We start from the raw sequence: 22,978 nt of genomic DNA, 5'->3' as shown, positions 1-22,978 counted from the left end.
AATCCAACTCAAAGGTGTGGCTAAGAACTGACTACACTGCTCTTTCAACTCCTCTCCTAATCTAGCTAGGAGTGCTCCCATCTGCCTAGAGATCCTGATCCTGTGACATCTGTTTGCTGCAGCGGCTTCTGCCTTTGAAATCCAGCTCATCTCCCCAGCCTCTTCCTCTCCTGGCTTCTCCAGGAAGCAAATTTCTTCTCACCAAATGGCCGTTTTGGTGCAGCCCAGGCCTCTTCACACCTTACCCAGGGACAGCTTGGCGCAGGCTATCAAAGCTGACCAAGCAGAAGAGGCTGCCATAGTACTGCTTTAGGTAAATTCAGGATAGTAAGTTCTAAAACTGCTATTGACTTAACTTACTTCTTTGTTTGTTTCTTAATTGATATAATTGTTCTGTTTTGTAATAATCTTTATTATAATTTGACATCTGTCTTTACACGTCCCTCGAAAACTGTAAATGCGAGCATTGGATCACCTCTGGATACTTTAGTATTGATGTACAAAGTCACATTTTACAAACAGTCAAGTATTATTTCTTGTTTTAGTTCCAAAAATGCTTCATGCAATCATTTGAAATTAAAACTACTTTCCTGTAATAGTTATGATAAATCAGACCTTGGTAAGTTGTTGAATTTATTGTAACCATCATTCTTATTCTTTGAATAATATGTCTAGCAAGCTCCAATCAAAAGTTAGGCTCTATTAAGTTTAATATATCCTTCCAATGCAAGCCTATGGGGCTAGTAATACTACAATAGGGACAAATGACTTTGGCTGGTTTTCCTCACCAGGGCAATATAAAACATATTTTAGACTGTCCCTGCTGTTTATAACAATGCACCCTACCCTTGGGGTACTTAGGGCAGACCTTAGGGGTGAAGTATGGAGAAGTGTGGCTCAATGGTTAGAGCGGCAGACCCTGATGCAGAGGTCTAGCCCGGGACCAGGGTTCAATTCCCCGCCTCGGCGGGTCTTGGGCTCAAAATTCCACTGACCTGATAATTCTTGCCTCGGTGCCTATTCTAATCATAGAGTGCAACTCTGGGCAATAGCTTGCTTAATCTCCACAAGGGCCCCCACAATGCTAAGGATGCCTGGTCTTCACCCTGGGGGTGCCCAGGAGTGGACGCCTCACAGGGAAAGCCAGGACGGGTTCCACAGCGGTATTCGTACAAGCGCCTTGAGACCCTTGCGGGTGAGTAGTGCGCTATACAAGTATACATTTACAATTTACAAGTATAAGTTACAAACAGTAGTTTTGGACTTTGCAAGAGCTTTCAAAGTTGAATCTGGATATTATTTTAAAACCAACCTGCAAGGCAGGCCTGGCTTAACAATGACATCAGACCACACAGCAGTGCAAACCTAAGTGCATTAACTCCACTGGGGGTCTCTAAACCTACATGTTTTACCATATACTATATGTTAGACCTGACAGTATTAGGAGGACTCTGTGCACTTTATTACTGCTAACCAGTGCTAAAGTGTTTGTTCTCTCTCCCCTAAACATGGTAATATTAGTTCCTTCCCATCGTGCATATTTAATTTACTTATAAGTCCCTAGTAAAGTGCACTGCATGTACCCAGGGCTTGTAAATTAAATGCTACTAGTGTGCCTGCAGCACTGTTTGTGCCACACACACAAGTATCCCCTTAGCCATGTCTCAGGCGTGCCACTTCAGCCTTTATGTGAAGTTTTATAGTGTAATTTGGACCTGGCATGGTAACCCTTTTACCAGTCCTAAACCTTCCCTAAAGTGGGCCCTGCCTTACCCACAGGTCAGGGTTCCATGTGTTTAATAGGCTAGACATGTACTTTTAAGTCTTACATGTCATGGTAGTGGAAAACTACCAATTTAATTTTTCACTACTGCAAGGCCCACCTTTCCCATAGAGTAACATTGGGATTACAATAATATATCTTTTTTGTGTAAATTCCAATTATAAAAATATAGACTGTCCAAGTTTGGTGTCACTGAACACACAATTTAAAATTAAAACTTATGGTGAAGTTGGATTTTAAAATCCAGTTAAACAAATGCCACTTTTAGTAAGTTGGCTTTTATTTACTTTAGCCATTTTGTGCATGCTGCCTGGCTCTGGAATACACCTCTGGGGTGTCGGACAGCTAGCATCCTGCATTCCCTCTAGACAGTCACACACAAAGGAAGAGCAGGTGTTCCCGAGTGGTCATCTATATGCAGATGGGCCATCCTGAGCAGGATGGAAGCGAGGAGTTGACACAAATGAAAGGGCTGTGTCCTGCCCCATGCAAAGGATTGATGACCCCCCTGTAGTGTGCCTGGAGCCAGGGCAGGAAGGGGGAACCTCTGTGCATGGCAACGCTTTCTTTAAAGTATCCCCCACTTAAAAGGCACCACTGGGTATAGGTACTGTACCTCTAGCACTAGCAAATCAGTACTCTTCTGGACCTGTGACATCTCTGCCAGGAAGAAGAGGATCTGCTATGCTGCTCAAGAACTGCCACTCTGCTAGAACTGTTGTTTGCTGAACTCTTACTTTGCTGCCCTGCTCCCAGCTGCTCTCTCTCTCTGCCAGGGTGAAAAGGGCTGGACCTGCACCACTTGAACCCAGAGTGACTTCAAGGGCTGGCTGGCTTGTCTCTTGTTGCCTAAGTCTAAGGGACACAAAAGACTTACAACCATCCTGTTCCAACATTTGGGCTGCTCTGCGTCTGTCCTACCAAGTGGTGCCACCCCAATCCTTGAACCTTGGAAATGGACCTAGGGGTTTGTTCCGTGGCATCCTTTGCTGTGAGAGCAGAATTGATGCATCACCGCTGTTTTGGAATGCAGACTGGCACATCGCACTCAGAACCACCACATCGCACTCAGAACCACCTTTTGGGAATTGACGCATCGCTGCCATTGAATGGAGAAGATAAATGCATTGCCTCTACAGTGTGCAGAAACCAGTGCATCGCAATCAGAACAGCCTCACTAAGGAACTGACACTTTGCTTAAGCATGGGCAAATTTAGCGAATTCGCGATCCGCGAATTTGCGGATTTGCAAATTTGCGAACCGCAAAATACGCGAACTTGTGCAAATTTGCGCATTTTTTATTTTTGCGTGTTCGCGGGGCGCTTGGCGTGTTCGCGGGGGGGGGTTGTGCGAGACCGTGATGCGCCCTCTGGTTCATCACTGCCACCCTCTCGTTTTTTGTGCCCTTCTGCCCTCAGCCATACTCGTTTTTGTGCCATTCTGCCCCCTACCCCACTCGTTGTTGTGCCCTTCTGCCCTCTGCCCCACTCGTTGTTGTGTCCTTCTGCCCTCTGCCCCACTCGTTGCTGAGCCCTTCTGCCCTCTGCCCCACTCTGTGACCTTCTGCCCTCTGCCCCACTCCTGTTTTATTTTAGAATGGCGCCAGCAAGCTGTCAGCGCCATTCTAAAACAGTTACCAAGTTAGCTTCATCAGGAAGCACTAATAGATAAAATAAAGCAGGTGCTCGAGCACCTGCATTTTATCTATTAGTGCTTCCTGTTGAAGCTAACTTAGTAACTATTTTAGAATGGTGCTGGCAGCTTGCCGGTGCCGTTCTAAAATAGTTACAAGCTTGAAGCTTGAACTTTTGCCCCCCGGATCCGTTCCGCTCGCGGATTCGCGGATTTTTGGCAAATTAGCGGGCATTCGCGGATCGCGAATTTGCCGAAAATCCGCAAAATCCGCGAGCGGAACAGATTTTGCGCCCATGATTAATTTTGCTCATGGAACAGACGCATCACCGCAGTTGCGTGGAGAAATTTGGTGCAACATCCCAACTGCGTGAGAATCACTAACGCATCTTGCTGTTGTGATCAGGATCAAGTAACTTTTGCTCAGCGGGCCATGAATGAGTCCTGTATCTGGCCTGCACCTCCATTGCTGTCAGCCTGAACTCTTAACTTTGTCCCGCGTAGCGCTTTTTTGCATTTAATTTTAATTAAATTATATCCCAACTTCTACACATTAGATTTTTGTCATTCTTGTCTTGTTTTATTTATAAAATTCTTCTTTAGACTTCTCAACTGGTGAGGTGTCTTTTTGAGGTGTTTTCACTTGTTTTACTGTTTGAAGTGTTGTACAAATACTGTACACATTGCCACTAAAGTTAAGCCTGACTGCTCTGTGACAATCTATCAGAGAGTGAGCACAGGCTAATTTAGGTTATGTTGTAACTTACCCTGACTAGGATTTTGGTTCCTGCTTGAACAGAGTGCATTCCTCTGCCAACCAGAAACCCAATATCTAACACCAGGGACTTACAGGTAGGTAGTCTTTGCCAACTTAAACTCCTTCTTTCCACCTTGGGGATTAGGCTTTGGAGCCAGTACCACTGGACGAACCATGAACTGTCAGAGGGCTTAACACATCGCTGTTGTGCATTTTCCCCTCCTGTGCTGGAAAGTGTCCTTTTGCTTTATTTATGACGAGCTCAGCTCGTCATCAGCACAGCTCCACTGTGCCTCATGACGAGCTGAGCTCGTCATGAGCATGGAAGGGGTTAATTATCCCCATCTCCAGCACATTGTTTACTTCCGCCTTAGTGCTTGCTTTGACCTGGTTAGACAACCAGTACAACTTGTTTTTGGCAGGTATGCAGTCACCAGTGTCAACCCCATGGACCCACCAAAGGGTGAGCTCAGAGTTCTGGGAGAACAGCCCAGCAAAGGTCCTGCTCCAACACTTGTCTGCAGTTTTTCTGCTGCTGGTCTGTCATGTTGGGAGAGAGTACTACTCCCTCTGTTGACACATCTTGTGTAATGATGGGGATGTGATCTGGCAGAGGCTCACTCTCCGCCTCTCCTCCTTCATCTTTGACCATTAGCATGGTCATGTCTGCCCTGTCTTGGTGGAGTTCAATTTGTTGACATGGAAAACCTGGTGTGGACTCCTGGGGGATGCTAATGACCACCAAGAAGTTGACCTCACCCTTTCACTCAAAAATGGGGTACAGCTAAGTCTGCTTGTCCTGGAGGGCTTTAGGAGGCACAGGCTCCAACACCCACATCAACTGCCCTGGATGGTACTCCTTCATGGTAGTCTTCTGGTGATACCAGAGCTTGATAAGCTCTTGGCTGGCCTCCAGGTTGCTGATTGCTCTCTTCATGTACTCTGACGTGTGGGACACCAGGCCTAGCACATAGTCCAGCTCATCTTGTTTGGGTGTTTTGAGAGGCTTTTCCCAAGCTTCTCTAAGCAAATTCAGAATGCCCTCTTCCAAGGTGGCCAAACAGCAACTCAGAGGGGCTAATGCCAAACCCTTTCTGTGGCACCTTTCTGTAAGCAAACAGCAGGGATGTATGACGTTACAACGCGTTATTTTACAACGTAGACCGTTACATCGCAATTTTTACAAGGCAGGATCCATTACAATGCATGCCTTTACAACGCATGTCATTACATAGCAGATACTAAACAACGCATGCCCTTACAACGTAAGTATAGGTAAGTATATCTTTTTTTAAAAATGTAATTAAGTTAATTAATTTAATTAATTTAATTTTATTAATTTAATTTTATTAATTTTAAAATAGTAATTAATTTAATTTAATAAATGTAATTCTATTAATTTAATTTAATTAATTTAAAAATTGTAATTAATTTAATTTAATTAATTTAATTTAATTTAATTAATGTAATTAATGTAATTTAATTAATTTTAAAATTGTAATTAAATTACATTAATTAAATTAATTTAATAAATTTAATTTGAATAAATTAAAAAATGGAATTAATATAATTTAATTAATTTAATTTAATTTAATTAATTTAATTTAATTAATTTAAAAATTGTAATTAATTTAATTTAATTAATTTTATTTAATTAATGTAATTTAATTAATTTATAAATTGTAAATAATCTAATTTAATTAATTTAATTAATTTAATTAATTTAAAGTCGCTTTTTTAAAAAAACTGAACCCTAAAAATACCCCTGTACCCAAAAACCAAACCCAGCCCTAAAACCTAAAAATACCCCTGTACCCCAAAACCCAAACCCAGCCCTGAAACCTAAAAATACCCCTGTACCCCAAAACCCAAACCCAGCCCTGAACCCTAAAAATACCCCTGTACCCCAAAACACAAACCCAGCCCTAAAACCTAAAAATACCCCTGTACCCCAAAACCCAAACACAGCCCTGAAACCTAAAAATACCCCTGTACCCTAAAACCTAAACCCAGCCCTAAAACCTAAAAATACCCCTGTACCCCAAAACCAAAACCCAGCCCTAAAACCTAAAAATACCCCTGTACCCCAAAACCCAAACCCAACCCTGAAACCTAAAAATACCCCTGTACCCCAAAACCCAAACCCAGCCCTAAAACCTAAAAATACCCCTGTACCCCAAAACCCAAACCCAACCCTGAAACCTAAAAATACCCCTGTACCCCAAAACCCAAACCCAGCCCTAATACCTAAAAATACCCAAACACCCCAAAACATATACCTCAGTACCCCAAAACATATACTCCTATACTCATACTTATTTTTAAAATTACTTAAATTAATATATTTAATTTATAATATAAAAAAAAATATATATATTTATTTATAATTAATAATAATTAAATTAATTTAATAATATTAAATAAAATTTAAAAAAATTATATACTTACCTATACTTACGTTGTAATGGCATGCGTTGTAATAGCATCTGCTATGTAATGTCATGCGTTGTAAAGGCATGCGATGTAATGGAACCAGCGTTGTAAAAGTTGCGTTGTAATAGAAGTCTGTTGTAAAAGTTGCGATGTAACGGTGCAATACCAACAGCAGGCATGAGAGGAGAAGCCCTGTTCATGTCCTTTAGGTCTAGGCATGCTATGGGGATGGTGAATTGGTAGGTAACATCACATTCATCCCACATTGCTTTCAGGTAGGACATACAACTAGTACCCCTATCTAAGACCACATCCTTGAGGAAGCCCACTCTGGCCAAGTAAGGTTCTGGTCACTGTGGGAGCAGGTACTGTCCTGAGGGGTATTGCTTCTGGGTACCGGGACATGATCCACTATCACCAAGATATATCTGTTCCGAGAGGCAGTTGGGGGGCCTAGGGGATCAATAATGTAATTCCCTACCCTCTCAAAGGGAGTCTCAACCACTAGCAGAGGTGTCAAAGAAACCTTTGGCTTTCCGTCTGTCTAGCTACTCACTTGACAGGTGAAACAGGAGCTGCAAAACTCCTTTACCTTCTCAGACATAAGGGGCCAATAGAGGTAGTTGACCCATCTGTTCAAGGTATAGGTCTGCCCCAAATGTCCGGCTAAGGGAATGTCATGAGCCAATGAGAGGAGGAACTCTCTATACTTCTGGGGGTCACCACTCTCCTGGTTGTGCCTGATTTGGGGTTACTGGCCTCAGTAAAGAGGACTCCATCCTCCTAATACATTCTGTGAAATCCTCTGACATCACCCTTCTCTTTCCTGGAGGCAGTCTTCCTCAGGCACGTAAGATTGGGATATCCCCTTTGTCCCTGGCAAAGCTCCTCTCTAAGGGGGTCACTGGCTGCTTGCAACTCTGCCAAGTTGGATGAGTCTTACAGAAATGGAGCCCCCTTTCTGGTACCAGATCTTCCCCCTCAGGGTTGAAATCCTCATGGACCTCTTGACCTACTTGGGCTGGCTCACGAGACCCTTTGCCCGTTCTCTTGCTCTTGGATGCTTGGCCCATTGTTCCTGGGTCTAACTGCCCATAACGGCCCTGATGTGCAGCCTGTGCCCTTGACACAGCACACACCAACTCAGGGAGGTGCAGCATTTGAGCATGCACCTGCCTTTCCACCCCTGAACATTCAGAAGCTTCAAGATCAGTTCCCAGTAGATGCTCTACTGGGCGGGCACAGGAGACCCAACGTCCGTTTTAGGGCCAGTCATTCCTTCCCATTCCAAGCTCACCATTGCCATAGGATGGAACTCAGCTCTGTTGTCTGCATAAGTGACCCAGTGAAATACATCAGGTAGAATCTGGTCTGGTAAAACCAGTATGCCCATCACCAGGATCACATTGGCTCCTGAATCCCTCAGAGTCTCAACCTCAATCAAGTTGATTTTAGGCCCTCACCTATACCTCTCCATGCTTGGAGGTAAGGTTGTCAGGGTTGCAACTGCCACCCCCACCACGGACACCAAGGTTATTTCTGGGTACCCTTTTCCAATCTATGAGTAAACTTCTACCCCAATATCACCACTAACAATCCCTTTGGACTGACCACTGGTGGGGGTGGGGGGGCTTCATTGTGCAGATTGCATATTTTGTGTCCTGCCTGCAAGCAGTAAAAACACAGCCCTGACTTTGTAGGGTCAAAATGTCTTCCTTGATACTCTTTCCCCTTTTGGGTTCTATCTTAGATACCAGGGGCTTTCACCTAGGTTTGCACATGTCCTCCTTTGTTCTGATCCCCTCCCTGGGTCTACTTGGTCACTCTGGTGTCAATACACTCATCAGCTGTCTCACCCAATCCCCTGGGACACCTTAAAGGCAACTAGATACTGGTGTAACTTCTCTAAGGGGCAGATGGCCAATGTGTGCTCTTTCATAATCAAAGTATACAGCCCCATACAATTGCTTACCTTGTTGCACGTATCCTGCTCTCTAGTGCCATGACAGCTATGTCTACAAAGTCAACCCAGGATTAGGTAATGACCTTCTGAGTTTCCCTACACTTCATCTTGTACTGCTCACGGGTTAAACCAAACATTCTGATCAAGCTTTGTTTCCTTTGAGGATAATATTCAGCCTCCTCTTCCTCATTGTTCAAGAGCCTATCTCTCCCCGCTACTGAGATCAGTTCTCACAGGAGTGAACCCAAGCATTGGGAGCTCACCCTCCTCGTCTTGATGCCCCTATCAAAAGCTGTCAGCCATTTGTCAATGTTGTCCCCTTCCTGGTACCTAGGGACAATCCCCTTGGGTAGTCTGGTGTCAAACTCACTCCCCCTTGACTCTTCTGTCTCTTCTTCGCTGCCACCATCTTCCTCTCTATCACACCTTGTGGGTTTCCTCTTCTCACATGCCCGTTTATTCTTGGCCGGAGCCAACTTCTCTGCGTCTATGACTATATAGGCCAGCCGAGCCTCAAGCTCTTTTTCCCGAAAGGACAGATCTGGATGTCTTTTAATGGATCCTCTTCCTTTAATGGATCCTCTTCCTATACTAGCTATAGATAAGGCCCTGGTTACTATGAGTGTGAAGCGTGTTCATCTTCTACAAAAAAATCAAAAATGGGGGGAATGGACAGCTTGTAACTGCGTTATCACGGTTTCACTTTAAAACTCTCATAAATGCATTGATGGAAACGGTGGCGGTATATCTTGGTTCTCCACCTTCATATATGCGTCATTGCATCATCATTGGGTTTAGTTGTGTTGTATGCAAGCCTCAAGCCTGAGGCAACCACTTGAGAACGCAGTAGTGTCCAGTGATTGATGGTCAGTCTCACTTACACATGAAGTGGGAAAGAGATCAAAATTAAAAAACATTCCCACATCGGTAAAATGGGAGAACTTTAATTAACCCTTGGGGCTTGTAGTGCAAGACCTTAGGAGTGACTTATAAGGTACAAATACAGAGATTTGGACTTTGGAAGTACTTTTAATTCCAAAGTCAAATGTTGACATATATTTAATTTAAAACCAGTCAGCAAAGCAGCCTGGCTTTAAGATGACACCAGATACCACAGCAGTGCACACCTAAATGCACTGGAGTCTCTAAAGCTACATGCCCAGACATAGACTGGAGACTTACAGATAGGTTGTCTTTGCCAATGACATTTTACACCAATTACCATATACCTTTAAATGCTAGAGCACTGTCCCTGGGCCTCGTTAGCAGAGCCCGGGACATTTTCTAAGTGAGTAACCACCAGCATAAGTCAAAAAATGGAGGTGATCATAGCAAAAAGGATGACTTTCCTACACAAAGCTAATGTGACAGTAGAACAATTCAGTAGAATCCTGATGGAAATATACCGACTACTGAGACTAGTAGAAAAGGTTAGTGCTAAGGGCTCCAGGACACAGTGGTGGCATATGGAATTACACTACAAGCTTCTACAAGGGAAAACTCTGGTCATGTTCTTCAAACTGAGAAATAAATCGCAATACACATGTTTTCCTAGGATGAAACAGAACACTCTGTTTTTGTAAAGTGTGTGACTACAGACGTCGCCCCCCCTCCCCAGTCCATGAAGTATAAAATATATCCTGACTGGTAAAACATGAGACCACATGAAAATGATGTAACGTCTACGATTAGTTTGATCACTGCGATTGCAAGTTATGTGTTTGTGTTTGCTGTGGGACCCCCGGCACATATGCTGTGAAATGAGTGTTGTGTTAAATTCAACTGCTACCAGGTGAGCATGATGCCGCATATAACAATAATGATGTTGTGTTATGTGCTAGATCAACATACAAGGACGTTCCTTTTCTGTTTGTGTGGTATTTTTCCATGTGTAGTAAATTAGGGTTCTTTCTATAGCCCTGAAGAATGCCAAAGACCACTATATGGCTAGTGTAGGGCAAAATCATGGTGGCAGATTTTACGGATGTTAACATTATACCCGGAAGCATTTACTAACACTATTTTAATGATACCCAAGGAACCACCCAATAAAGGTTACCCCTATGGTATACTTTATGGTATTTGTTAGACCTGGCCTCATTGGCATGAGTCTCCCTTTAATTTTTGTTGGATTACCTCCACTGTTTTTGATATGTTTTTGCTGGTTTATATGTTTTGAGCACTGTGCCACTGCTATTCAGTGCCACAGTGCAAGTGCTTCCTATGTTAAATTGATGTATTGATTAGTGACTCCATGATTGGGTTATTTGACTTACTTGTCAGACCCTATTACAGTGCACCATGTGAGCCCAGGGCTTGTAAATCAAATGCTGCTGGTGGGCTTGCAGCACTGGTTGTGCCACCCACAGAAGCAGCTTGTAAAGTGTGTCTCAGGCCTGCCATTGCAAGGCCTGCGTGACTGCCATGTCGACTTGGCAAGTGCACCCACTTGCCAGTCCTTAAACCTTCCCTTTTCTTCATATCAGACACCCCTATGGTAGACCCAAGGATAGGTGCATTGTAAGTATAAGGTAGGACATGCCCTGGTGTGTGTAGCATGTCTTAATAGTAAATTACAGCCATTTTCGTTTTTTCACTATTGCAAGGCTACCTGTTCTCCATAGGCCAGAATGGGCAATTAGACTATTGTTATTGTTATTGTTAGCTTCGGTTTATATAGCGCCAACTCACCGGCAGGTCTCAAGGCGCTCATGACCGAAGGACAGAACAACTATTTAGCAGAGAACCAGTAGCATAATGCAGACTAAGGTGAACCCAGAACCTCCCTGAATAGAAGTGTTTTTAATGATTTCCTGAAACGCAGGAGGTTACCTTCTTTGCGAAGGGACTCGGGTAATCTGTTCCAGATTTGAGGAATTAGAGCAGAAAAAGATCTCCCACCCTTCGTTGCTAGTTTAAACCGTGGGCAAACTAACATCTGAGCAACAGACGACCTCAGTCTTCGTTCAGGTTTATAGACCTCCAACCGTTCTTTAATATAGGCAGGTGCTTGCCCGTAGATTGCCTTATGGGCCGTGCATAAGCTTTTAAACTTTGCCCTTTGCCTAATAGGAAGCCAGTGAAGGCTCTGTAACAAAGGAGAGGCGTGGGATCTTCTTGGGAGTCTGAAGATAAGTCGTGCAGCATCATTCAGAACAACCTGCAGTCTATTGGTCAAATTTTTTGGTAGACCTAAATAAAGAGCATTCCCGTAGTCCAACCTCAAGATGATTGTAGCAGAAACTACTGTGCGAAGCATGGACGGGGAGAGAAGAGAAACTAACTTGCGCAATTGTCTCATTAGACCAGCACAAGTCCCCACAACGGAGGAAAACTGGCTGGCCATTGACAATTCGCAGTCAATCTTGATTCCAAGACTTTTCACCTTGTCACATGGTGTTGGGGTGGGGCCTAATTCCTGGGGCCAATATAGATCACTCCATGGGGAACTTATAGTCGAGACCACTAGAACCTCATTTTTTTCAGGATTAATTTTCAACAGATTTGCCGTCATCCAGCTAACTGCAAATCTGAGAATATCCTGTGCGTAAGTCTGCGCGGAGAACGTGTTGTCTATGCTAAGTAGCAGCTGGGTGTCGTCAGCGTAATTAAATACGCGGCAACCCATGTTTACCAGGGAGTTAATCAAAGGTTGTAAATAAAGATTAAACAATACTGGGGATAGTGCGGAGCCCTGTGGGACTCCGCACATCAAGTTACCCACCTCTGATAAACTATCCCCAGCTGAATCCGCTGTGTCCTTCCCAGCAGGAAGGATTGAAGCCACTGAAAGGCCGTGTCCCGAATCCCGAAATTGGCCAGCCTATCCAAGAGCAGGGTATGGCTGACAGTATCGAACGCCGCTGAAGGATCTAAAAGTATCAGGACACTCGTTTTTTTTCTGTCAGCCATCCCCCTAAGCTCATCCAGCACCGAGAGCATCACCAACTCAGTGCTGTGGTGTGCACGAAACCCCGCCTGGCATTCCTGGAGGAGATGGTGAGACTCCACAGACGAGGCCAGGGACTTCAGCATGTGTTGTTCTAGGATTTTGGACAAGAACGTGAGTTGGGAAATAGGCCTATAGTTTTTCAAGATGGTAGGGTCGGCTCCTGGCTTCTTTATCAGAGGCTTCACTCGGGCTTCCTTGAAACTGGCTGGTACCATCCCTTTTTCCAATGAGTTGTTCAGAAGGGAGAAAATGTGATCTTCTAAAATAGGACGTGCTAAACGAAAGACACTAGGGGGGCATGGATCTGCCGGGGAGCCGGATTTAGTTTTACTCATAAGTTGCTCAAGACTCATCGGATCTATCAATGGGAACTTTGAAATGAGGACTTCCGAAGGAGTCTGGATGTCCTGTGGCATGATAGATCCAGACACAGTACCCTTCCTAATATCAGAGAGGATAGTGTCTACCTTCTCCAGAAAGTAGTCTTGAAACATATTACAGCTAATTGTTCTTTCAGTATTTTCAGGTTTTTTGCTCAACTCTGTTAATATTTTGAATGTTTCTTTCTGAACATTCTCTGCCTGGTTTATGCAGATTTCATAATAATTTGCTTTAGTAGCCAGAATGAGTTTTTTTATATGTGTTGAGCAGGTTTTTATACTGCTCTCGATCCCCTTCGTCTTTTGTTTTCCTCCAGCTTCTTTCTGCATGACGGAGTTTCTTTTTATGATCCCTCAATGACGATGTAAACCATGGTGCCCCCCTTCCTGCTCCTTTAACTATTTGTAGCCTCTCCGGTGTGATCTGATCACCCGCTTTCCTCAGACTACACTCTATTTCCCTATAATCTTGATCTAAATTGCCATTAAGGGCCATTGGTTGAGCAAATTCCAAGAGGGTGTCCGTTAAAGTTTGTGAATCAACTTTCCTCCATTGATGGACTTTCTTCATTTTAGGGGGTGGTTGTGTCAACTTAACATCAATAGGGATATCACAATAGACCAGGTGGTGATCCGACCAGATGCAAGGTAGGATGTCCAAAAGAGCCACCTTAGGATCTAAAGTCCAGTTAAGATCAAGGATGTGTCCCTTTATGTGTGTAGGAGCTTTTACCAACTGCTTAAAGCCCAGTGAGGACATGGTTGTGTCTAAGAATCGGGCTGCCGGCTCCTTATGAGCCTTGTCCCAATGTAGATTAAAATCCCTGGTTACCACTACCTTTTTATACCTTGAACAAATGTCAGATATAATAGACATAAATAGATCATTGAAGGCTGAGGTATAATTGGGTAGTCTGTAGACTGTGAGTATCACAAGACACAGACCATCCAACATAATTTTTACTACAAGAATGTCGGCTAAATCCACTGTTTCTGCTAGTATTTTAACTACAGTGAAGGATTTTTTAAATAAAATTGCTACTCCCCCCCCTCGAGCATTGTCTGCACGATTGTGCCATACTACATCATACTCATTCGGAAGAGCGGCTATAATGTCTGGCAGTGAGTTGTCCCCGAGCCAAGTCTCGGTGAGAGTTAGGACATCAATATCTTCATCCTGAAGCAGGGAGAATATTTCTAGATTGTGTTTGTGCAGTGACCTTGTATTACATCGTATAATCCTAACTCACTCAGGGAACATGGTAGAAATTCAAATTTAGTATGCCTGAAGTCAGACTGATAAAATACATCTTTTAGTAAAGTTGGTTTTAACATTCTGTGTTTGAAAATACCACTTTTAGAAAGTAGGTATTTTCTTGTCTAACTATCCAAAGCCTACCTCTGCTAGGTTGTGTATTCCTTATCTAGAGTTTGAGTGACAGGGCTGGGGGATTCCAGGAGACAGAATGAGTCATCCCAGTGGTGAATAGGAGATCTGCATCTAGATGGGAGGGAGGAGTTGCACCTGGGACCTGACCAGGGCTGGGCCTTCCCTCCACAATGCTTGCTCCACCTCCTGGGGTGCGGCTGATGTCTCTGCCCTGCACTGTGAAAGAAGAGAATGAATCATATAAACAAAGTGCTCCAGGGCTGTGCTTTCCCTCCATAAGGCTGGCTCCACCTCCTGTGGAGCGTCTGATGTTTCTGCCCTGCACTGAAAGGAAAGAAGGAGTCCTGTAAACAAAGTGCTAAAGAACTGGTTTGGACTAGGCAGAGGTCTCTCTGCCTTCAGAGAACAAAGGATTTTGGGGAATAAATATTGGGACCGAATCCAAGAAATTTAGATCACTTCTGGGAACAAGACAAACCTTTTGCCAAGGAGAAGAAGCAAGGAAGCTGCCTGAGTTTGGACTGCCCTTCTGCCAGTGTGCTGTTTGCTGGGTTGGCCTGTAGTGGTTTCTTCATTGCCAAGGAAAGGAGAAGGAACTTTCAAAGGACTTTCATCATCTTACAGAATATTTCTTCAAGGGCTTGAACTTGTGTTTGCCTCCTCCTGAAGTCTCAGGGACAAAAGACTTCATCTCCAGCTCCCCTCTAAATTTCATTACTGGGAATTCTAACTGCAGAAGACTGTGTGTCGCTGGGAGCAGGAAGCGCGACGCAAAAGAAGAAGCGTGGCGCCGCTACAGCTGAATTTGTCGCATCGCCGGAGAAGCGTGCCGCTGCAGCATCTCCCGGGAAGCGTGTCTTCATCGAAGCTGCCTGCTGTTGCCTCACCAGAGAAGCGTGACGCCATCGAGAGGGTCGCCATCGCACCGCCGGAGAAGCGTGTCGCAGGGCCTTTCGCCACTCTAAAGTACAGAGTCATCACAAGGCTGCCAGGGCGTCTACGCATCGTTGTCGCATCATCGCAACAAGGGCGCCATCTTCTCACATCGCACCAGGATTGTCGCATTGCGGTGCCATCTTGCGCATCGCAACCGGGCCGCAGGCCGAGAACCTACTCATCACTCTCATATCGGTAAGGATCACGGCGCATCCCCTACTCTGCGCAAGCAATGAGGCGCGACGCAATATCTCCCCCGGAGCACGGCACTGACGCATCTCTCTCTGCGAGCCTTTTGTTTGTTTTGCCTTAAGCATCCAGGTACTTTTGTAAGAACTGTGTTGCATTTATCACCAACTTGAACTAAGCAACTTCTACCATCTTTAAGTCAATCTTAAGTACAGTATTGTGGATTTTTGTCGTTTGTGATCTTGTGTTAAGTCTATATAAAGAATACTTATTTTTATAAAACCTGTGTTATGTCCATCTGTAATGTTTTCACTGTATTGCTGTGTATATTCACAAATGCTTAACACGCTGCCTCTGAGATAAGACTGTCTGCTCATGCCAAGCTACCAAGGGGGTGAGCAGGGGTTATCCAGTAGTGTAATCCTCTTATCCTGACTTAGAAGCAAGTTCCCTATTTGGACAAAGGTGTAAACCATTGCCAACTAGAGACCCCCAGTTCTAACAGTAATTGTATAATAACTTGATCCCAATATTATCCAGAGGGTTAATGTATCTTAACAACCCCCTCAACAAAGGTGACCTCCTTTATTGTGTGGACTGCTCCCCGCTACCTCTGACAAGCACCATAGTATGTTGCTTCACTTATTGCCACGAGACCTGAGACTGCCCAGGTTTAGTCCCCCTATCATCCACTTGCGTGTTTACTTCATTTTGGTAACTTTGTCTTGTCAAATTCATTTTCATTGGTTATTGTATTATTTTATTTCTTCTGGCTTTTCAATTTAGTTTTCTGGTTAATTTCTAGTGCTCTCATCCCAGCTCTCTCCTGCTGTTTTTTCCCATCCTCTGGTTCCTGCTCAAGGCCTCCTTGACAGCCCATCCCACCTCCCAGGACTACTTATGCAGGCCAATCTGCGGCAGAACACAAGGGGCACATCTGCTCCTGTCTGCTACAGGACTGCACACAGTGCCAGGACCCCTGTCCCTCCTGCCATCTGCCACTACACTGCCAGGGAGATCCTGGTCCTGAAACCTGGACACTGAAACAACAGCTGCTACACATCATCCCCACCCTCAACCAAAAGAACCTTCACCTGCTGCAACTACCACTTTTCTTGCAACACAGGTCCACCAGCCCACACTGGATCCCACATTGCTCCCGCTCAGAAGACCACGAGCAACCCAGAATAGCTTCAGTGCATACCGCTCAATGCCTGTTCCCTCTGCAAACACTCCATGGAAACCTCAGACACCATCATCACCCTATCTTCTGATGTCACTGTCATCAACAAAACATGGCTCAACCCCTCCTTGAACCCGGACATCGCCACTGCTACTCCAGATGGCTGCAAGATGTTTCACCAACACTGTACCAACAAAACCATCAGATTCACGATCACCAGTGATGACCTCACGCCACTCATGTAGCACCTCAACTTTAAACTACAGACCAATGCCAAGTCCACGATAAGAGGCACCCTCATATATAGACCCCCGGGACCCTGAAATACCTTCTGTGATGAATATCTCCAACCTCATCGCTCACCTAGCCATCGATTCCTACTACTTGGTCCTGCTTGGCGACCTCAATTTCCAAGTCAACGACCCCAATGACGTCAACTCCATCACACTCCTGGAGAACTTAAACAGCATTGGCCTCACCCAACTGGTCACTGAAACCATGCACAAAGCCGTACACACACTTGACTCCATCTTCACTTCCAGCGACACAATCAAATTCAGCCACGTCACAGAACTCGGCTGGACTGACCATGCCATTGTCCACTTCACAATCTTCTTCGCTCAACATATCACCACTAAACTTCACAACTCCTCCCACCGCAGCAGGTGGCAAGCTGGGGCAAGGTAACCGAAACACAGTGGATGAAGGCCTCAGCACCACATAAACAGAAGCTTTATCAGACCTCAACCTGGGCATCCATAAATTCTCCGCATGGATCACCAACTGCGCGGACAGAGTCACCCCGCTGAAACCAGCTAAAACCAACAAAAACAACAAGCCAGCTGGTACACCCCAGAGCCACCAAGTGCAACTGCTACCGACTTGAGAAACAAACTCATCTGACAGAGCTGCTCACATAGCAGCCCTCAGAAACTACCACCTTTACATTAAAGATGCCAAAAAAGCAGCCATCACAGCTCATATCAACACTGCTGCCAAACATACGAAGGAGCTATTCATAATAGTCAAGGAATTCTCTAACCTGACAGCCACATAGAACACCATCCACTCCTCACATGAACTCTGTGATACCCTCGCAGACTACTTTGACACCAAGATTACCACCATCTACAACTTCAACCCCAACCCACTGCTCTCAACCTCAACAACCTCAACCATCCAGCGCTCTCCAGCTTAATCCAGGCACTGCTGACCCCTGACCCCAACATCTATTCAATCTCGAAACCAATCCAGTCAGCACAGAACTCACCAGCGTCATCCTCATCAACACCTCCATCTCTACAGCAGCCTTCCCAACAAATGGAAAAACAAGGGGTCAGACCACTCCTAAATAAACCCTTCACCTACCCCAGTGATTGAAAAAATTATCAACCGGTCTCCCTGCTTCCCTACACAGTAAAAGCCATCAACAAACAGCTCACCGAATACCTGGAACAAAACCACCTACTCGACGCCTCACAATCAGGATTCTGTGCGAACCACAGCACTGAGACAATGCTTATCTCTGTCGCAGATGACATCAGAACTCTCCTCAATCAAAGCGAAGCTGTGGCCCCCATCCTCCTCGATCTCTCTGCTGTGTTCGGCACAGTCTCCCACCATACCATTATTGACAGACTCCACAACAATGGCATAAAGCAAAATGTCCTCTAGTGGATTAACTCTTTTCTCAGAGGACACACACAGAGCAACTAGCTGCCTCCCTTCACCTCCAAACCCAAGGACATCATATATAACATACCCCAAGGATCATCCCTCAGCCCCTACCTCTCCAATACCTACATGCCCCCTCAAACATCATCAGATCCCATGGCGTCAACATAATCTCCTACGCAGATAATACTCAACTAATCCTCTCACTCACCGAGGACACCTTCAATGCCAAAACCAACTTCTGCATCACCATGACCAATGTGCCTATGGGGGAAGTGTAGCCCTTGACTTCCACTGCAAAGTGTCAAGAAGGGGATACAAACACCTCTAAAAACAAATAACTTAGCATTACATATTAATCTTTTTATTTTATTTTAGCACCTTTTTCTTTGATGGTTGACAGTGAGAGTAAAATGTATATTTGCTCTATAGAAACGAAATACTCCCAAAAAAAAAAGAGGGGTGAAGGCGCACTGAAAGTGACCATAAGTGCAGGAAGCACATACGTGCTATGTACAGATATATATACATGTTGCGATAGGGATAATAGAGTGTTAGAGATCAACCTGTGCTAAGCGAGTATTGATGGCCACCATATGTTTCTTGAAAAACAGTCCACATGTAAAGTTTTTGTCAGTGTTTCAACACCTGGACTTAGATATTTAAAATGGGGTCATCATCAGGACATAGAAATGTAAAGGAGACACCTATTTTGGATAGAAGATATATAGGCACTGTGAAATCATGTGTACGTCACTGGGTCAATTTTAAATGGGCCTGAGGAAGGTTGCTCAAGTCAACAAATTCCCATCAGCTGATGGCCCAGAAGAGATGCCTGAGTTTGGGGAGTTAGGAAACAGAAATTGCAGTGCAAGACTAAATCCCACCTGAAAAAACAGATTTAATAATGATGATGAAATGCCTATTTTCCAAACTTCAGCTCCTCCATCACATACAATACAATACTGCACTTTTCTGCAGGGAATTTGTTGACTTGAGCCACCTCCCTGAGATTCATTCTAGTTTTTTATTTAGGGCCTCCAGTTGGCTTTGAAAATCTGTCTTCATAGTACAGTGAAGTCGTAGGCGGTGGTATTGGCTGTAAGGCAGGTTTTCTTTTACAGACAGAGGGTGGAAACTTTTGTATAGTAACAGGGTGTTCCTATCAGCTGGCTTGTAATATGCCCTGGTGCTGATCTGGTAATTTTCACAAAGAGGGTGATGTCTAGGAAGGGAAGAGTGGTGTTGCTTATTTGGCTTGTGAATTTTAAAAACCTATGCATGTACACATCCAGGCTACAATATCATTTGCAGAATTTGTAGCTCCTTCCCAGATAATTAAAACATGAGCTATATAATGTTTCCATAGTTTCATCCTTTGCTTTTATGAATTGGTGTTTGTTAGGATATTCTTTGCCTCGAAATCACTGCTGTAGATTTCCGCCAGACTTGGGGCAAAGGTACTGCCCATTGAAGTCCCTTGGATCTGAAGGTACAGTGTGTTTTCGTACTCAAAGTTGTTTTCAGTTAATGCCAGTCTACATCATTCCAAGACATATTGTGTTAAATGTTTTTGAGCTCTGTATTGCCATTCTGTTTTAGAGTATTTGCTCTATGGTCTCTACAGTGGTACTCTGGGCCTGATTCCAATCTTGTTTGGAAAACATTGGGACCGAATCGTGTCCGTAATGCTTTCTGCACGACTTGGCTCTGGGGAGTCCGACCAAACAAGTACGATGCATTTGAATGCATCCGGATATGATTCGGTCAGACTTCCATTGACTTCAATTGGAGCCTGTGTTCCGAACGCGTGCTGGATCGCATTGTCAAAAGGGGTGGATGTGGATAATCGTGCACCCTGTGGCCATGCACAGTGTGGCAGGCACCATGGGGTGCCTGCCACACTGTGCATGGCTGGGAAGAGGGTACACATGTATACCTCCGTGGGCTGATTCGGAGGGCCAAAGGTGAAGGGGTCCTGCTACGGGCCCCAAAGACTGAATCCGGCAGCTTTTTTGTTCCGGGCAAACCGACTTGTGAAGGCTGTCCGAATCAGTCATCGTACTTGCTCGCTTGGAAAACCTTGTCCATAGAGCTGTACGGCTCAGGAATGCTCTAACTCTCGAATGCCTTGCGGAACAGATTTGGTCTGTGCTAAGGCTTTCAAGGCATCGTACTTGGTCATTCGGAACTGTGAATGATGCGGTCGGGAACAAGGACTCCGGATCGGTTAAGGCAATTCCACATACGATTCGGAGCCTTTCTGAACGAGATCGGAATTGTCCCCTCTGTGTCAAGCTGGTATACAAGCTTTTGATGTCAGATGAATACATTCATCTCTGGGTCAAAAGGAAGATCTTGAAGTATCCTCAGGAAATCTGAAGTATCTTTCAGATATGTGGGTGTCTTTTGGACTCATGGCCTGAGAAAATGGTCTGTGAACTGTGCAAGTGGCTCCAAAATGGAGATAATTCCTGAGATGATCAGGCGACCTGGTGGGGGATTTCTGATCTTGTGCATTTTCGGGAGGGAGTACATGTATGGTGTGCGTGAAACTTTTATGCACAAGAACTCTGCCTCTTTTTTAGATATCAATCTCATTAGTTCAGCTTCTTTTACCATGATGCTGATATTTCTCCTAAGTCGGTCTTTCCCGTCTTCCGTGATGATTCTATAGTGTCTTTTGTCACTATGAAGGTCCCTGCATTGTTGTTATCTCTTTTCTTTAATAAGACTATTCCACTGCCTTTGTCTGCTGGTTTTACCATAATAGTCTCATCTTGGGCCAGTACTGTTAGGGCCTGTCTTTCTGCTGTAGTCATGTTGTTAAATGGTCTCCCTGGGGAGGTGTCTATGTTTTTGATATCCTTAAATATGGATTGCTCAAAAGTCTGAATTTCTACTGGTATTGTGGAATTTGGGGGGTTGAAAGAGGCCTTCACTCTCAGATTAGTGTCTCCATTGTCTGAGAGTTCTTCCCTATTAGAAAAGAAGGCTTTTAGTTTCATTTTGGGTATAAATTCTGCCATTTCGCCTTATAGGTGAAAATTATCAAATTTTGGTGTAGGGACAAATCTCAATCCTTTGTTTAGGACAGAAATTTGGGTGTCTGTCAGTATCTTTTCAGTTAGATTAAATATTAATAGGTGCTGTTGCTTGTTCCCAGAGTCTGCTCTCTGGTCGTGCTTCTTGTTGACATACCTGTGTTTGTCTACTCCCACCTAACTTCTTTTCTTCGTCCTTGCCGCTGTTGTTGGCCACTCCCTAAAAAGGTGGTCGTTCTAAGGGAGGAAAATTGTGAGGGAAGTTTGGTTGTGGGTTTCCTAAGTAGAGATTCATCCAACCTTTGAAGTCAGAGGCAAAGGTTAGAAAAAAGAGTTTGGTTGGAAAGGTGTTTGCCAATGTTGTTGCCATCCCTGTCCCCTTCCCCAGTTCCTATCCATAAACCTACGCCTCCCCCTAATGTCCGCACTGGTGCCCCAAATGCTATACTCAGGAGTTATAGTCTGTGGTGTCTCTTTCTCCTGCCGCTGGTGGATTAAAATCATCCTTTGAGCAAGGGTAGACTTTCTCTTGGGAGAATGTTTTTTTGTTATCCTTTCCTAGTTTTTGTATTTTACTTTGTGGCAGGAAATCCCTCATTTCTGACATATCTTTATTGATCTCTTCAAGTCTCATCTTGTAGACTGTGATTTGTACCATGCTTTTTAGTTTGTTTTGCTGATTTGATTTGAATCTTGATAGTTGCCTCTGAAGGTTTTGTGTCTGTTATCAAGACCAGCCACTCCTAGGTGCACCTCCAGGAAATGGAGGCCAGGTAATTTCTAAAAACCTTGTCAGTTAGGAAGATATGTGGGGAAATTCACACCCATAATCCATTTAGTGCTGCAGTTGGCTGAAACATGTTGATCTAGTTCTTCCAGTGATAGATGTGAGAGACACCTAATACCTCTCTTTTCACATCTCGATTTTTTAATCATACCACTACCTTTGATCTTCTTAATGAAATGTGTCTGTTCTAAAGGTAGGAGGTATTTCTTAACTTTTTTTCCCCTCCCATATGGTCTCAGATTCAAGAGACAATCCCTCCTGGTGGAGGAAAGGACCCAATAATGTAATATCAGTGGCTAAGTACGCCTATTGGAGACATGCCTTTGGTGGAGCAACTCTGTTGAGTGTCTCACAACAATGTTGTTGTTGCCTTTCCCACCCCCTGTCTCAACACAACTATTCAAAGTCAACACTGACCAGATGGCAGTACTGATCTTCGGGAAGAACACCTCCATTTGGGACCACAGTTGGTTGCCAACAGACCTCAGACCAATACCCACACCAAAAGACCATGCACGTAAACTGGGCATCACCCACAACAGCAAACTGACCATGAAACAACACATCAACACAGCTGTCTCCTCCTAGTTTCACATCCTCTGCATGCTCCGCAGACTTTTCAGATGAATCCCATTCAACACAAGAAAGGCCATCATTCATGCCCTCATCACCAGCCACCTGGACTACAGCAATGATCTCTATGCTGGCATCTCTACCCAGCTCCTTAGAAGACTCCAGACCATTCAGAATGCGGCAGGTAGGTTAATCATGGACCTCCCCAAATGAACCCACATCACCCCACACCTCAGAAACCTCCATGGGCTCCCAATCCAGAAGATATCCCAGTTCAAGATACCTGTGCTCCTCCTCACTTG

This window comes from Lissotriton vulgaris, chromosome 6 (assembly GCF_964263255.1).
Source record: "Lissotriton vulgaris chromosome 6, aLisVul1.2, whole genome shotgun sequence".
In the NCBI taxonomy this organism is placed as follows: domain Eukaryota; kingdom Metazoa; phylum Chordata; class Amphibia; order Caudata; family Salamandridae; genus Lissotriton; species Lissotriton vulgaris.
This window is presented reverse-complemented; position numbering follows the sequence as displayed.